Raw genomic sequence first — 19,151 nt, forward strand, 5'->3', positions numbered from 1 at the left:
GGAGTCTGTTCTTTCGGGCGTATGGGTGTGAATTAAACACTCGATGAAGTTATCACCATGTATTTGTAATGAACTTGAGCATATGCACTATTGGCAGGTACAAGCATCTACCCAGACCTTAGCGTATTCGCATTTCTGTCTCGGCTTTGAATATGGAGGTTAGCGAACATGATTGTATCTCGAACATTTTGGAAAGCATGACACCCGAAGATCGGCCGCTCTTTGTATTTGCGCGTAAACCCATGAAGGTCAATATACTGGGTAGATGCTTGTACCTGCCTTCATTACTCATACGTGGTGATAACTTCCTCTCTATTGTAAGAGTCGTGAACTGACTTAGGGTCCCCTGATTTCTAAGTATCTCAGAGAACAAATACCTTAACAACTTCTTCTTCAAATGATAAAAGAAGCACAACAGAATGCGATATGTGCAAAGCATGAGCATGAAATTCAAATCGAACAAGTAACCACACCTGTCGAACATGACCTAAGTGACAAACAGGTAACTCTTAAATACTACAAACTTATGATCAGGTTAGGTTCAAATGGTTCAAATGCCTCTGAGCACTATGGAACTTAACATCTGAGGTCATCAGTCCCCTATAACGTAGAACTACTTAAACCTAACTAACCTAAGGACATCACACACATCCGTGCCCGAGGCAGGATTCGAACCTGCGACTGTAGCGGTCGCGCGGTTCCAGACTGAAGCGCCTAGAACCACTCGGCCATACTGGCCGGCTTTCTAGGTTTGTCTGGTTACTTTCCGTCATAGGAGTCGCTGTTTCACTTACTATTCGGCATCTTACTAATATATTTTCTTGGTTTAGACCACTTAAGGCAATAATACTGCTGCCCTAATTTCTAATGAGTTTAAGTGTTGTTGTTACAGTAAACATAATATTACCACTCACTATTATCCTCAGCCCTCCTTCTCTGAAGGAGTTAACAGGAATGTTAAGGCACATTTAATCATTTATCATGCGAAGGCTGAGACCAGATGGGATATTTCTCTCCCTTGGATCAATTTCGCGTTTAATTCGGTGCAGCATGGGGCCTCTAAGGTGGTACCAGCGGCTCTTATGTTCGCCTCCTCCTATAATTCTCCACTTGCTAACCTGTGGAATAGAAATTATCTTTTGCTGTGATGTAACTGAACAGAACTGGGATAGAACTAAGAGGAATACTGACTTAGCCAATTGCGGTTAGCGGAGATGCTGTAATCGAATCAGACAACCCTTTCAATGGAATGCGGGGGATAAGATTTTCTTTCGGAACTACAATGTGGTGGAGGACAGCATGGTGAAATTACTGGGAAACTAGCTGCTTCATATGTGTGTCCCTGTTCCACTGTTAGAATCTTGAGTCCTGTCAAGTTGTTCGTTCACAACCTGCCTACTGGAAAAAATTTACGTGTCATGTGAGACAGATGAAACTGACGAAATAGCCTCACCCCTTTCCCTCCAATCCTGAAAAGAAAGAATTTCTTTTGGGTTGAGTGGAGGAGGTTGAGTTGTGGGGGGCTCGCAGTCGACTTCGCATGCCTTTTCGGGCGTTATTCACTGGCGCTACTTTTGGCAGCACAAATCGATTGTAGCTTGTCGCTGATTATCTCTGGCAGAACGAGTACTAAAGTAGGCTTTCAGCTAGGTAGCACGTCCTTCTGTACACGCCTAGCTCAAGGCCTAATGTATAGCTATAGTGTTCTTTTAATCATTGACAAAGGTCTTCTTAGGCACGTGTGGCTTTTATTGTTCTGAGGAAGGTGTAGTTATCTACGCCGAAACCTAGGTTAACACTAGGTGCTTTTTTGCAATCGAGGCGGGTTTCTAGTTTTTTAATATATTATCAAATATCTGCCACATTGTGCGTTTATTATTTTCATGTCTATAAACCATGGCAGAGAGCACTGATTGTAACACTTAATTATTAAGTGCCGTCTCGTCTAGTCCTACTTAGCCCTCTGAGGTTCGTGGACGGTTTTTCAGCGTCTGGTGGACATGGGGGCTTGTTGCTGTCATGCACTGCCTTGGTTTTTATTGGCTGCCTTTCAGGACCCTCTGCAATTGTCTTAGGGCACTGGTTCGCACTGCCTGCTAATAAAGTTTAAGATAAGTAGTGGTTATATTACTTAATGTTCCGTTCTATGGAACGTTATTTAAGTTTTACTTAAAGTTGGATATCACCTTTGGAATATGCTTGCATTGCCCATGTTATGAATGTCGGGTAGCTAGGTTTTTCTAAATACGCTTAAGCACAAGGTACTGTCTTGATTATTACATTATACGAAATCATTTAACCATAATTTTTGGGGCGCTGCAGTCTGGAACCGCAAGACCGCTACGGTCGCAGGTTCGAATCCTGCCTCGGGCATGGATGTTTGTGATGTCCTTAGGTTAGTTAGGTTTAACTAGTTCTAAGTTCTAGGGGACTAATGACCTCAGCAGTTGAGTCCCATAGTGCTCAGAGCCATTTGAACCATAATTTTTGGTCTGAGCCTAAACTCGGATTGTACTTGCCTGACATGTGGACGACCGTAATCTATTTTGCTGTTTTGGTACTGGAAAATATTTCAGTAGCTTTAAGCTGATTTTAGCAGTGTATTTGCCCTCTTGTGTGTTAAGGGCCTGTCTGGTTAAAAAAATTAGTTTCCCAAAAATCCTTTTAAGGCCTTAAGTGACCTTTTGTTAAAGGGTCTTAAACTATTTTTGGAGTTGCCATTCGAGTAGCGTCTATTTTATAAAGAAAGAAGTTCTTTCTTTTAAAAACAAACACTATTTTATATTTATTCTGACACTGTGTTTTGAGAGTTGTTCAGGTAGAATCATTTGTTAAAACTGATTATTACTGTAAGCAACTAATTAGCCTTACACTGTCGCTCATAATTATTTGTTATTATTGCATTTATTTATTCATGGTATTAAGCGGTGGTTAAATAAATGTAACCATCCAAACGACAAATGACGTTGATATTCTGGGTTTGCCCTTCCATGCTTTCCTTGTCCTACCCCATCCTATGTCTATGGATTTCATTCCAGGTGTAGCTGATATCGATGTTTCCTTCCCTTTCCTTTCTTTTCTTCCCATTCTATCTTCAGTGTATCGATGGAGTAAGATCGGGTGACTTTGGTGGCCGAGAAATGACATCACGGCGATCTGTCCAATGCGAAATCGGTAGACAAATATCATGTCATCATACTTCGCATGCATGCAAACTTGTGGCATTTTCACTACACTGACCCGTACTGTATTCATTGTATACGTAACAACACTATAATTCACCGGTGGAACAAGACTTGTCTCCACAAGATGCAGATGTAAGTGTAAAACAAGGGCCAAATTTTCGAAGTATTTATTACTCAGACGACTTGTTTCAACGCTACATTTGAGTCATCTTCACGTCCTACTATTAACCAAATAAGTACTTCCAGTCATTGGCTCTTGTGTCATAGGATCTATACATTAACTAGGTGCCGTAACCACTGTTCATCAGGAGTGTATATTCCGAACATGTATTCACCACTCAAAGTGAAGCTTGGATTGAAAGGGTCAGTAAAAACAATAATATGTAACCTAAAGTCTCTTTGGTTATATTAGCACGTGAATGTTGGCAAAGAATGACAGGCGACTGATGCTCGCGTTTTTCAAACAGTTTTACTTCGGATACGACTAAGAAAACGGCATACGATCGTTTGACGTTTTCCGTTTAGGACCACCAATATCATCACATCTCAAAGAATGTATCTTTCTTTCGGGTTCGCCCTGTATATTGGCTCTGAACACTATGGGACTTAACATCTGAGGTCATCAGTCCCCTAGAACTTAGAACTACTTAAACGTACTAACCTAAGGACATCACATACACCCATGCCCGAGGAAGGATTCGAACCTGCGATCGCAGCGTTCGCTCGGTTCCAGACTGTAGGGCCTAGAACCGCTCGGCCACCACGGCCGGCGCCCTGTATATTCAGAGATATATTAGAGACGGTGTGAGAAGATCTTTGACAGCTCGCAGCTCTGTTGGCAGCTTTCAACACGAAGCGCCAATGGCTGCAGGCGAGAACAATAACCGTCTACAGAGCTGTGACAACACTGAGGCGTTGCCATAAGGACGGTTACAAAATCGCGTTACTTTATGGGTGCGGGTAGGCCCGCAAAGCTGCCGCGCTCATCCCACTGCAACTATCGGGGATCGACTTACGCCGGCTCAACTATGGCACGTTCACAAAAGAGCCACAAAAGTATGACTGCCTGCTTAATAGCGTCAAGATCCACCCTTGGAGTGCAATACAGCAGCGTGCTGCGTTACATGGATTCGATAAGTCCTTGGTAGCTTTCCAGTGGTATGTGACACCATACCTCTACGCACAGGTCACAAAAGTTTCGTAAATTGCGGGCTGTTGGCTTGAGGGTATATAGATGACACATGATAGCGCCCCAGATGTGTTCCTTTGGACTCAGATGAGGCGAATTTGGTGGCCAAGACAACAACGAGAGTTCATTTTCATGCTCCTCAAACCACTGTAGCACGATCCTAGCCTTATGGCATGGACAGTTATCCAGCTGGAAGATGCTGTCGCCATTGGGGAATACAACAAATATGAAGGGAAGCAATCGATACCCAGTAGCTTTCATGCAGTCATTTCTCAAGAACACTAAAGAGTGGTGAACCAAATTGTCTGCCACAGTAATTGACAAAGCTTGTAAAATTGTTTGCTACTTATACTTTGTAGTTTTCTCGATGTTTCTCATTGGCATAGTACGTCAAGAAGTATGCTATCTATTTGAAGAGGAGAAATCCAGGATTGAACGTTGGAAATGATTAGTTGCGGAACCGATTCTCATGATTGTGTACATATTATAATAGTTTGTTTTGAAACACCCGCCCGCCTTAGCACTTTGAGACCTGAAATTTTTATAGGGGAATGACTCTTTTATACAAAAATATGTATCATTTTCAAAACATACTTTGAACACTTGGGCTTATTTTATGGACTGAGGTAAGTAATTACGAAATATTCTCTATAGTAACAATTAGTAAAATGATCATTCGGTAATTACCATGCGAAATAACAACAACCACATTTAATTATACATCGGAACATAGCGAACCAAACACATCCGTGTATTCTAGTGGTTACTAGCACACTGCCAAATGGATTTTCTGATTTTACCAAATTGATGCCCATCAGGTGGCAGCACTTGCTCGTGATGAAAAGGTTGAACATTCACAAATGTATACATCAGGTTTCCAAAGGGAAAAAATACTTCTTCTGCAGCTAAGACAAAGTAAAAGATAATGTAAGCAGTTGTAGGCAGAGGATATGAAAGCGTTAACATCACATTGGGTCACAACACACACTTCTCTACAAAAATTATTGCAAATCTCATCTTACAACTACTGAAAATACGTCCAAAAGGGGAAGTCATCAGTAATGTATACCTATAGAAAGATATTTTCTGAACTGGATCTACTCAAGCAAAGGCCAATTATTTCTGTAATTTATAATTTCCGCAAATCAATTATAAATGTTAATACTGATCATAAAGATTTGTAAATGTAGTAATAATAATAATGATAATAATAATCATCATTCCGGATTTTTCAAAGCTATGAAACTGTCTGACATTTTTTTACTATTATGATCTTCTGTTTCAAAGAATTTTTAATTACATTTTGTAACACAAGGGCATCATGAGGAAGGTTTAGGTCAAGACCTCATATGCATTTTTTCGTGAAACAGAATCGCGTGGAGTAAGTGTTTGCACCACTGTCCGTTTGCAACGGTAAAATTTCAGGTCTTCATGAAGATCTCGTCCCACTGGGGGATCTGAAATTGCAAGAGCAGCTGCATGTTTTCGTGCAGGTTGCTTAGCGAAATTCAAAATCGCTAGCCCTACTTTCTGGAAGATCTCTAGTGTCTTGGTGGTTCCTGAAGATCCTGGTTTCTTTTTGTGCACACTATCAACGTCCATAAACGTGTCCACCCACATATAACTCGATTTCCGTTAATGAACACGACTTACAGAGGCGATATTAAACTGTTTCCTGTTAGCACGCTGGCTTGCGATGACCGAACGGCCATTGGAAAAGTAAGTAGGCGAATGTGCTCTCCTCTCTCGTTCACTGCATGACCGCTACTGAACTAACCTTAAAAAGACGTTCCGCTCTTTTGCATCCACTCAACCTTACACAACAATGTAACAATGAGTAACGGCCACTGCGTGGTGTGTCTTTTTAAATTAGGAAGTTTCCACGCTGCACCTTCCTCAACGTGTCAGGAGCCCACACCGTCACCAGGCAGCATACAATCTGACAGTCTGCGGTGGCCATGAATTTTTGGCTGATCCATGTAGATGAACTGTATAAAAATGCAAAACACGCTATTTAAATGACTATAAGCAAGAAGACAATGCGACTATGAATATTTGAGCAAATTCCCTTGATGCCTTCATACAAGAAGGTTAGTATTTTTCTCTATTGTGATTCGTCGGAATAATTTTCACAAATTCAGTGACGTTTAAAATGTCAATGAAACTTGTGAGCAGTCAAGTAGTGTGGCTGACAGCTGGGCGAGCGTGTGAGCCAGCGATTGTTAGCTGCGTGACTCTGGAGTCGCTGCAGAACCGCATTAGAAGCGCGTGCTCTGTGCGAGCGTGGAGGGTAGCGCTAATAGTAAGGGAGAATTTAACGAGAAAGTGCTCGAGTCGTGTAAGTACCCGTATCGTTTTGGAGTAAATTTTAAGTAACGAATGCTGGAAGTGGCTCTGATCAATATGGGACTCAACAGCTGAGGTCATCAGTCCCCTAGAACGTAGAACTAGTTAAACCTAACTAACCTAAGGACATCACACACATCCATGCCCGAGGCAGGATTCGAACCTGCGACCGTAGCGGTCGCGTCGTTCCAGACTGTAGCGCCTAGAACCGCTCGACCACTCCCGCCGGCGAATGCTGCAGGGAAGCGGTTTACATTAGGAGGAAGTAATCTCTTTGTACTGTAATTAGATCTCTGAAAATATAGCCTTACCGTGACAGACGGAATGTCTGTGCCTTACACAGTCTGAGTGCTCATGAAAAAAGTGAACATCTGTTAGTATGGCTCAAAATGGCTCTGAGCACTATGGGACTTAACAGCTGAGGTCATCAGTCCCCTAGAACTTAGAACTACTTAAACCTAACTAACCTAAGGACTAACCTAAGGACAGCATACATATCCATGCCCGAGGCTGGATTCGAACCTGTGTCCGTAGCGGTCGCGCGGTTCCAGATTGAAGCGCCTAGAACCGCTCGGCCACTTCGTCCGGCTCTCTTGGTATGATGACAATTACTTGGTTTACTTGCAACGTCAAGAGTTCAGGAGTGCAATTAGTTAGTGGATACGTTTGGCGAGCAACTGGTTAACTGTTAATAGTGCAGGTAAAAACCTTTGATTTGTAATAATATTCCTCAGACTGCTGGCTACAGTTATTTGAGTGTACCAAGTATAATGTAACCTCCGGAGAAAAAAAGAGTGTAAATTAAATTATCGATACACAACAATGGAAGTGATATACGTGCTCTCAAAATAGTAATGTGTAGTAACTTTGTCATTTGGTACAAAAGGGATGAACGTATTTTGTGCCATTGTATTCTTGGTTCTGATGTTCTAGCTGACGGAAGCTTATTGTTCACGTCTGTAACTAATACAATTATCTGTAGTAATACTAGTAATATTTTGAATATATGTAAAAAAAAGTCATTCAAAATTGTATTTTTGTCAGTAGCAACTGTCTTTCCTGCCCATGATTTAGTTACATAACAATGAAACTGTACCTCTGGCCAAAAATGAATTGGAAAATATTACAAGACGACGTTTTGTATTTATTGAGATTATTTTTTTAATACTTTAAGCATTAAATGACTGTTAAAATAGCATATATAATTTTTGTTATTAATGGCGTTGCTACAACAATGAGTCTATACAAACTAGCCAAGGAAACATTTAATTATTAAGTAGCTAAATCATGGGCAGGAAAGGTACTTGATACTGACAGAAACACAATTTCGAATGATTATTTTTATAAATATTCAAAATATTAAATAGTATTACTACAGATAATTGTATTAGCTAGAGACCGTGAACAATAAGCGTTCGTCAGCTACAGCATCAGAACCAAAACGACAGTGAAACAAGAAACGTTCATCCGTTTTGTACCAAATGACATTACTATTCTAAGCGCGCATATAGCGCTTCCATAGTTGTGTATCGATAATTCAATTTATACTCTTTTTTCCTGGAGGCTATGCTATAAAAGCCCCATGGAATGCAATTTGCATAGTTGCATGTAGTCTTGTAAATGGCATTCCACGACAGAATATTTCCGTTTATAATGTCTACGTCCAAACAGGTACGGTAGAAGTACTTGATTTAATCATGGTATTAATATATCTTAAGTTTTCCTGCGTCCAAAGAGGCGACGACTAATTTATATGATTTGTTTTATTATTATTATTTATTGAATTTGTCTGCATCCAAACAGGTGACGACAGACTTATCATTGTATAAATAAGTTTGAAGTATGCCTGCGTCCAAACAGGTGACTACTGACACATGTGATTTCAATAGTAGTGATAATATAGGTACTTTCTTGCAGTTCCTGCACATGGATGATTTTATTCTGAAGTTGAGTACGGTCTTTTTACTAGCTTTCCTCGGAATAATTTGTCTTATGCTCTCCATTTCGATAAAAGCCACTGGAAAACCGAGGGAAAACCAGGGCAGAGCTATATGACTGTATTCTTATTCATCATTTACAGACATAAACATAAGTATAATTTTTTTCAATTCAGTTCATCGTTAATGTTTTTTTCAAAATTTATAACTTTCATTGTTAATCTTCTCCCGCGGTAAGCTGGTGAAATGGTGAGGGAGTGGGCGCCGGATTGCTCCCCCGACAGCGCGTACTGCAGACTGTGACATCACCGAAGCGAGCGATCAGCTGACGCGCGACAGCGACGAGCCGCACACCACCGCGAACCGGAAGTGCGCCGTCTTCTAACCTCCTTACAGGTGTTTTCCACCACCGCTCCACAGCAAAATTTCATGAAATGCAAGAACAACAGCAGCATTAGTTCATTGTAGGTAAATAGATGTTTATTCCTGTGGATGGGGAAGCACATGATTATTCGTCCTGTTTTATTGTTTCATCCAGCACCAGTTTATGTCGGTGTGCGTATGAATTAATCGCTCACTTGTTAGTCCATACGAAGTCCACTGTGTGACACTGTCTGAGTACAGTTCGTCACACTTTTGTTGAAGTTTACATTGAAATTTCGTATTGCTGTATGACACTCTTTAAATCCACAGTTTGTCATACGTTAACTTTAGCTTCACACAGCTGTTGTGCCCCAGAGAAGGCTGTTTACACAGTCTCACTACTACTGTCACACACCACACAGTTTGTAATGTCACAAACAGGTATCTCCGGACACGCTTGCAAGTATCAGCTGTTCTATTCGCTTGCGCGGGCGGATTCCCATTCTTGACTTACTCCACTCCGATCATCGGTGAGATACTGATTTGCTGACGTCCGTTTAGATCAACTGTGCTTCGACTACGTTAAATAACGTCCTTGTCCGAAACATACTTATTAGTTCGCCACGGTCTGTAAGCTATTTACTACATCTACCTTTATACACTACAGTAAAACCAGCGTCTCTGGCGTTATACCGTTCGTACTGTTTCATGGACACTGTTCATTACACTATAGTTCCAGTTAATGACGTTACTTTTGGTCACACGAAATTCAGTTTATTGACACAACGTTCATTCGGGTCTACGCACACACAGTCACTGTTCTTTACAGTCGCCTGTGGCACAATATATTGTTCATGTAAACTTTAACATTTTATTTACATGACGAAATACACACCCAATGTATTCGAATGAACATTATAACTCACTGCAATGCACATTATGTAATGGTACATCTACATCTACATTTATACTCCGCAAGCCACCCAACGGTGTGTGGCAGAGGGCACTTTACGTGCCACTGTCATTACCTCCCTTTTCTGTTCCAGTCGCGTATGGTTCGCGGGAAGAACGACTGTCTGAAAGCCTCCGTGCGCGCTCGAATCTCTCTAATTTTAAATTCGTGGTCTCCTCGGGAGGTATAAGTAGGGGGAAGCAATATGTTCGATACCTCATCCAGAAACGCACCCTCTCGAAACCTGGCGAGCAAGCTACACCGCGATGCAGCGCGCCTCTCTTGCAGAGTCTGCCACTTGAGTTTGCTAAACATCTCCGTAACGCTGTCACGGTTACCAAATAACCCTGTGACGAAACACGCCGCTCTTCTTTGGATCTTCTCTATCTCCTCCGTCAACCCGATCTGGTACGGATCCCACACTGACGAGCAATACTCAAGTATAGGTCGAACGAGTGTTTTGTAAGCCACCTCCTTTGTTGATGGACTACATTTTCTAAGAACTCTCCCAATGAATCTCAACCTGGTACCCGCCTTACCAACAATTAATTTTATATGATAATTCCACTTCAAATCGTTCCGCACGCATACTCCCAGATATTTTACAGAAGTAACTGCTACCAGTGTTTGTTCCGCTGTCATATGATCATACAATAAAGGATCCTTCTTTCTATGTATTCGCAATACATTACATTTGTCTATGTTAAGGGTCAGTTGCCACTCCCTGCACCAAGTGCCTATCCGCTGTAGATCTTCCTGCATTTCGCTACAATTTTCTAATGCTGCAACTTCTCTGTTTACTACAGCATCATCCGCGAAAAGCCGCATGGAACTTCCGACACTATCTACTAGGTCATTTATATATATTGTGAAAAGCAATGGTCCCAAAGCACTCCCCTGTGGCACGCCAGAGATTACTTTAACGTCTGTAGACGTCTCTCCATTGATAACAACATGCTGTGTTCTGTTTGCTAAAAACTCTTCAATCCAGCCCCACAGCTGGTCTGATATTCCGTAGGCTCTTACTTTGTTTATCAGGCGACAGTGCGGAACTGCATCGAACGCCTTCCGGAAGTCAAGAAAAATAGTCAAGGTAGCATGAGTACCTTCCTGTTACATATGCTTGGACAATTGGACCATTTTTTACTTTTAGACACTGGTCTAGTTTATACAGTAACTCAGTTTCAGGACTTCTGAATATGTCTCTGCTTTATAAATTCGGTAGATAAAACTACCTGGTTTCTCGCTGCTGGACCTTTTTTGTTTTTGGTTGATTCACTGATACATTGCTTGTACCGTTAGGTGTACTACGCTCATGACCAATTAATAAATTCTTTAGTCCCTTTCAAATTCTAGGTATATCATTGCATTTGTCATTGCATATTTCTAACAAATTCTGTAATGACATTAAGTGCATAAAACTTTTACTACATACTAGGAAAAAGAAACTTTCATCTTGGCTACCAATAAAGTGAAAATTCATTAATGAAAAGAAATACTTATTAAGGCTAAAGTTGCATTTTTTACATACACACATATTATTTATAAAAAATTTTCAAGTCCTTGTATGGGTATATTGTAACTGATAGAAACGGGCTGCTGTAAAGTGACATTGACGGCTCAATTATTCCCCATTCTAGCTTCTTACGTATTTCTAGTTTCACTGCGTCCTTTTTCGACCATGGAACGGAGTAAGTAGCATTACAAAATCTCGTGTGGTATCACACAAATATTATACGTATAAACTATGATGAACCCTGGTCTCTCTTTTATTGATTGACGGGACTCTGTGGTACTAACATTCTCTCCACTGTGACGGAGATAATCTCACACCACAGAACACTGCTGCATATGCAGTATTTTTGGTAGGTTGCATTTGACAACATTCTGACAATGCCATGTATACCTTTTGTGCGCAGCAATTCCAGTTTCACTCTCATTTCTCCATTCTCTAAACTACAAATACCTTAAGAGAGGTCCATATAGGCATTCATTTCTCTCAAAAACTCCCAATCCAGAATACAGGCGACTCTCAATCCCTTTACAACTAGGAACGTGCAATGTAATGCTCCATTTCCCATACATACGTCCACCTGTACCTGGCTCTTCACTACTGTGCTTGGGCACCAATGGCGCCCGACATTTTGCAATTCTGAACTGGCAACACTGGTACTTTATGCAATAGGTACAATTGCCTATAGAAATCATAACTCATCACATTAACTGCAGCTCCTGTATCTATTATGATATTGACAGGTATGCTGATAACTTTAGCCTGAACCACAGCCTTTATCAACTCACTATCTACTTGGTTACATCTCTTATTCTCACATAAAAGTTCCTCCTTCATTCCAACATCGTTGTTGTATCTTAACATATTGACTACATCCTGTTTCTCTTTAGTGTTGTAAGAGGTCCATGATTAAGGAATTTGTTCCTAGCGCACTCGAGCACATGTAATTTCGATGGATTGCTCACGCGCTGCCTGCAATATGTAAACTATAAGAGAATCTCAGACCAGAGAGCAGTGTTGTCTTGCGACATCTCGCTCCGTCCCGCGACCAACAACGGAGAGCTAATTGCGGCCGTTTTTAGTTTGTCGAATCGGCTGATATAGGACAATTATCATTCGTCACATTAACTATTCTCACTCTTTGAGTCTGGTTCTACCAAGCCGGGTTGTTTGAAGAACCTGCTTGACCGTGTTCGTTCCTACTACTATCGAGTATCTTTCGGGGTTATTCTGATTGTTCTGTCTCGGGCACCAGGGCATTGCAAACCTATTCTTCCCCTGTGGCCCTGCGTCTCGTATCTGCTGTAGATTGCCACATCCTGGGCCAAATTTTTCCTCATATCTTCGTTTTCGTCTGTATTGAGGTGAACTGTTTCCCCAAGCCTGTCTATGTTATTACATTTGTCATCATTCGGATGACTGTTAAATGACTGAGTTCCGTTCGTAGGTTTACCATTGTGGTTTCGTCCATTAGAGTAATTCCCACAATTATTCCAAACATTTTGTCTATTGTTGTTCTTTTCTTTATGCTAGTAACCATTTCCATTCCGACTTTGCAACTTCAAGTCTTCCTGCTTAAAGTCTATTGAATCCAAGACAGACAAGAAGTTATCCAAATCATTGTATGGTACATGGATCAGTTTCTCTCTAATATTTGGTGGAAATGTGGCTTTTAATAACCTGGTCACATCATGATTTGAGATCGGTTCGTCCCAATATCGCATTTTGTTAATATATTTTTCGAAATAATTTCTTAGGTTTCCTTTTTTAGGACTATATGCCTCTGGACTGTACACTTCCTTTCTAAGACTTTCCCAAATTATTAGAATTAGAATTGCTTTCTCATATTGACCACAGGTGTAGATAGTTTCAGCGACATCTGTCGCCCATAGAGCAGCATCTCCTACTGTGTGCGAAACAATAAACTGTATCTTTTGTTTCTCAGTCCATGCTCTGGGCTCAATGTTACAGAAAATTTATGTGTGCGAAAAGAATATATTATTAAGATAAGAAAATTAATGCTTATATATGTAATCTGTTTCGTGTGTACGAGGATTGTTACTATCGATGTTAAGAGAAACTGAAGACCTGGAACTCACTCCTGATTTGAATAAGAATATAACCGACAGTAAAAACGAAGGTAAGGGCTTCTGAAAATATCTCTTGCTTTCGCGTGTCGAGTTGTTTGCCAGTATGCATGGTTCGTACCTCGTGGTAGTGTTTTGCGAACAGTAATTCAAGTAGGCAAGAAAATTTATATTTGCTGTAAATTTTGTGTAGACTTAGAAATTTTAGATTGTATCATTATTATTTTATGGTGATTGGCATGTGAAAAGAATTGTGAAAGAATAATGTCTTGTTCAGAGTCCATGAGATTACGTAGTAAGACTAGTAGAGAAGTTGATATGGAAGCAGATCCACGAGAGGGTAGTGATAACGAATTGAAGGAAATCCCCATGGGATCTACATCCAATAGAAAGATGCAAGAAAATATTGCGGGTCACGAAGTAGAGACTACACATCAGCGCGCAGAGATAGAGCGTGGCGCTGATAGCAGTGTGTTGCCAACTGTTGCGGGTGAAACAGACACCCCCCCCCCCCCGCCCTCCCCCCGCAACTAAGCAAAGAGGTACGTGCGCCGCGCAAGGTTACGCACTCTAGTTGCAACTCCGAAGTCGTATATAGGCGTGCATTTCCTGCTGAAAAGTAAATTCATTTTCCTAGTTTTTTAGTTGCAATTCTAGTGAAGTAAGATCAGTTCCAGAACCAGCAGGAGGAGAGACAAAGAGAGAGAAAGGAAAAGGAAAAAGAGAGAGAAAACAGAATATACGAACAGCTGAAAAGTTTAGAAGTCATAAAAGCAGACATAGCCAGTTTGAAACAAGCATACCCAGAATTGCCAAATTTTGTAGCTAGTCTATCAACAGACGTACAAAATCTGCAGATACAGGAGAATAGCAGGAAGGAAGATATCCAGATCATAACCGAGAGAGTAAAAATTATATAGATAGGAAATGAGGAAAAGAATACAGAATTGTCAAGCGGTACATACTAAAAAGGACGAAGAAAAAGTAGAAAGATGGATAGACATCAAAGAGAAACAGATAGACAATAAAATACAGACGGAAGCGACACGCGCAATTCGAGCAGTTCACTCGGCTAGTCAGATTAATCAGACAGAACAGGAAAGAATAAATAACATGAGAATGGAGAACAATTATATGCCTGCTTCTAATGTTTCACACGAAAATCCGCCGTTCTGTGCCACCTATAATACAATTTGTGGGGTTCAGGTAGGAGTCAGACAGCTTGAAGTTACAGGCATGTTTATAAACAGCGGTAGAATAGTTCATTTGAAAGAATCTTTGATAGCCTCAGGAGTGGCCTCGGGTGCTGGTCTGAGACAGTTTTAATGTTAAAGAGAATTTCATCCTAAGATGAATTTCCATGCTCGATTAACGTTACAAAATGTTCTTTTTAGATGTTCGTCTCCCATTTTCTCTATCTGCCCCTTTTTTGTAGTTCATAGCTCCACCCTTAAGAGTAAGGACGGAAGAAAAGAAGACAGCTGACCAGAAATGGTTCGGCTATGAAAGGAAGGAAGATGGATGACACTAATATACAATTAAGAAAGAAGTAAACATGATGGTTATCCGAGTTAAAGGTGAGTCGTGGAAGAAGAAGAAATGTGGCGACGTAGAACATTATTTGACTACAACAGGGCGTCAAAATCTTGGCGATTTACACCTCAACACAGATCTCCTGCTAAAATTAGAAGAGGATCTACAATGACTACCACTTCGGAATTGAAGGCACAGTTTAAATATCTTCCTACAGATAATGGGGTGGAGTTTCGAGGAGAACAGAACGAAGTGGTGATTTATTCTGTGGCAGAGGTGGCTGACACCGAAGTTGATCACGCTCTTCAAAAATAAAAGAAAAACTTGAGAGATGGTAAAGGATTTATTGAACTACGGAGGACTTAAACTACTGAGAACTTTCTTGCAGCAAGATTAACATCGCGGCTGCCGCTAGCCAGTCTACCAATGACACCGTGATTCCGCCCAGCGTGGCCGCTGTGGTGTCACGGAAGAGTTGACCGGAGAGTGCAATGGCGCTCCTCTGTCTTCAGCGATGAGAGTGGGTTCTGTCAGTATGGGAGTGATGGACGTACACGTGTGTGGCGTAGAACTGACGAGCTGTCTATTCCAGAATGCATTCGACCACGACGCACAGGTGGCATCCCAGGATTCATGGTTTGGTGTTGGCTATCAGTTACATATCGCGGCTACAGTTGATGTTTCTTCAGCGTAAAACAACCGCTGCCCGCTACATTGCAAAAACTGTTATCCCCGAGCTACTGCCATTTCTTTTACAGGAAAATGATGTTCCTTTCCAGCAGGAAAATTCACGCCTATATACGACTTCGGAGTTACAATGCGCCTTTTGTGGTGGAAAGTAACGACCTTGGCCAGCAAGTTACCAGATCTCTCGCCAGCTAAATGCTTATATGACATGATGAAGTGGGAGTTTACTCTTTCTCCAGGAACTGCAAGAACCATTGACGAATGGCAACAAAGGCACGAGATGCTTGAGTCAATTTCAGTATGCCATTCAGTGTCTTTATGAAAGTTTTCATCCAAGAATACCCGTCTGCGTTGCCGCCAGGGGGCAGAAGGAAGGGGGGGGGGTAAAAATAGCAACCATTTTTAATCATGTGATTCAATGAAATGTAACACCCCAAGGATGGAAGATGTTACCGCCATTTGCAAGAAAAGGAGCACGAGAGATCCGACGATTTATGAGGGAATAAGTATAATTACTTCTGTGATTAAGTTGTTCAGCAGCACAGTAAAGAACGGATTGGAAAAGGTCGTTCATGTCGTTGTATTTCAGGAACAGTTGGGTTTTATTGCCGTGATCATAAGAACAACAACGCCAAAATGAGAGCAAAATTCAAAATCTCCATTTGTGATTTACGAAAGGTCTATGATTCTATCCCAAGGAAGCAAATAACAACGGAAAATTTTGGAGTGGATGGTGCATTAATAGAGTTGGTGAAAATGACTTATCAAGAATGCAGGGCACTATCTGAGGTTGGTAAAAAGATATCAGAAAGTTTTAAAATCTAGTACGCACAATACAATCACCAATCACACTAAAGCTTTCCACAGCACCGCAGGCTATTACCCGAGTACTAGTAATTCTTGATAATTTCCAGTGAAATAATTGCAACCTTAAAACATAACTTTTGATGGGAATTATTTTCTATTACAGAAAAAGATATAGATCACATGGCCCCCCACGGGCATTTAATTCAGACTATTCTCGATTACAAATTCAATGAATCGCATCACGAGCGCCCCTACTGCGGAAAAACCTACATTTAGATCCATCATCGAGGTTGTTTCTTCTTCGGCGAAGAGCAGCGAGGTTATCGCACCTGTGCTTTCTCTCTGGTTAATGTATTTATTTTGTACTTCTGTTTCATTGTTGTGTGCCTTTTCCTCGAGGTCTCTGCCGGATACTCAGCTAGCTTTACGTTCGATAGTAGCAGGAAAGAAGAAGCGCGCACTTTGTGGTGTGTCTCCACTTACCATCGGCCACTGCGATGCTCGACCCAGTTTGACGAAATCGTGGACTGGAGACAATCTATAACTACACTGAACTTATGACTCCATGTATCAGTTACCCCCAGTAATTCCTAAATACTGCAGTATCTGAGCGTTATTTCGACAGTATACTTTCAACGCGATAGCTTAACAGCAAAGCGTCGTCCATGTTGTCTTCTAAAATTTCACTCATTTTAATGATTCGTTTGCCTCTGACAACACTACTCATATTTCCACTTGCTATTCAAGTGGTACAACTAATAATGTAAAAGCAACTGTTGCTCAGTTCAAATAAGACATTGTAACCTTAATTCCGAAAACTCATCATTCTAACGCTCGATAAGAAATACCCAAATGCTTCTTTCTCACCTTATATGTATTTTATCTATCAGTCTTTCTACGTTCACTCCGTGTGATGTGGAACAAACTACACTATGTGATCAAAAGTATCCGGACACCCCCTAAAATCTACGTTTTTCATATTAGGAGAATTGTGCTGCCACCTACTGCCAGGTACTCCATATAAGCGACCTCAGTAGTCATTAGACATCGTGAGATAGCAGAATTGGGCACTCTGTGGCACTCACTGACTTCGAACGTCGTCAGGTGATTGGGTGTCACTTGTGTCATACGTCTGTACGTGCAATTTCCACACTCCCAAACATCCCTAGGTCACAGTTTCAGATGTGACAGTGAAGTGGAAACGTGAAGGGGCACGTACAGCACAAAGGCGTACAGGACGACCTCGCCTTTTGACTGACAGAGGCCGCCGACAGTTGAAGAAGTTCGTAATGTTTAATAGGCAGACACCTATCCAGACCATCGCACAGGAATTCCCACATTGACGTTTTAAGTCCCCTCTTGCTTCCCACTGTTGAAGAACAATTCTGGGATGGCGATTGCACCTTTCAAGAGGATCGAGCTGATGTTCATAATACACGGCCAGTGGCGGAGTGATTACACGACAATAACATCCCTGTAACGGACTGACATGCATAGAGTCCTGACCTGAATCCTATAGAACACATTTGGGATATTTGGAACGCCGACTTCGTGCCAGGCCTCACCGACTGACATTGATACTTCTATTCAGTGCATTACTCCGTGAAGAATGGTCTGCTATTCCCCAAGAAGCCTTGCAGCACCTGATTGAATGTATGCCTGTGAGAGTGGAAGCTGTCATCAAGGTTGGGTCAACACCATATTGAATTCCACGGGGCCACGAACTTGTAAGTCATTTTCAGCCAGGTGTCCGGATATTTTCGATCACATAGTGTATGTGTGTTTGAGACGCTTAGGTAGATTTACCTTAGTATCATTTAACGAACATTCAAGATGTCAACTCATCATTCTATACTCAAAACCTTGCGAACACCAATGTCAAAACCGTCTTTTATGTATCGGCAGAATTATACAGAACAAATTCTGATTTATTAGAATACCAGGAAATAAACTACTGCCCTCAAAGAAGGGAAAAGATTTTGCCCTGAGGTGATTAGATAATGTTTTCCAAAAGCAGAATTCCCTCGACTGAAGTCAGTTGATTAGTTCGTCGGTATTATTTACTTCATCCAATAAACCACTTGGCTTCTTATTTCAGACTTACATTCTTTCGAAACATTCCACCGCAGGCAAAACATATGCCATGAGAGCGTTCCAGTGGTTAATAAAAACACGACTCAAGTTCAGATTGTCTTCCGGCCACATTAGTTTAGGATTCCCTGAGAAAGTTCAGATGAATACTGGGATAGCTCCTCATACTAGGTCAAAGTCAACCTCTACGTCTATAGATTCAAACACTGACTTGCGTTCCGTCCTACATGTGGCCATAAACTAATTACCGTGCTGTAGGTAGTCCCCCCCTCCCAGCCCGCGTACATACAACCTGGTCTTTCTGAGATTGAGATGTTTGATTATAACGAAAATAAGGACTGAAAATATGGGGTTGATGAATGACTTTTCGTACTACAGTACAGTCCCCTTAAACAGGTAACTTATTCAGCCTGAGGCATCTATATTTTGTATACATGAGTACCCTTACTGAATGTGCGTCT

Source organism: Schistocerca cancellata, chromosome 1 (genome assembly GCF_023864275.1).
Source record: "Schistocerca cancellata isolate TAMUIC-IGC-003103 chromosome 1, iqSchCanc2.1, whole genome shotgun sequence".
Lineage (NCBI taxonomy): Eukaryota > Metazoa > Arthropoda > Insecta > Orthoptera > Acrididae > Schistocerca > Schistocerca cancellata.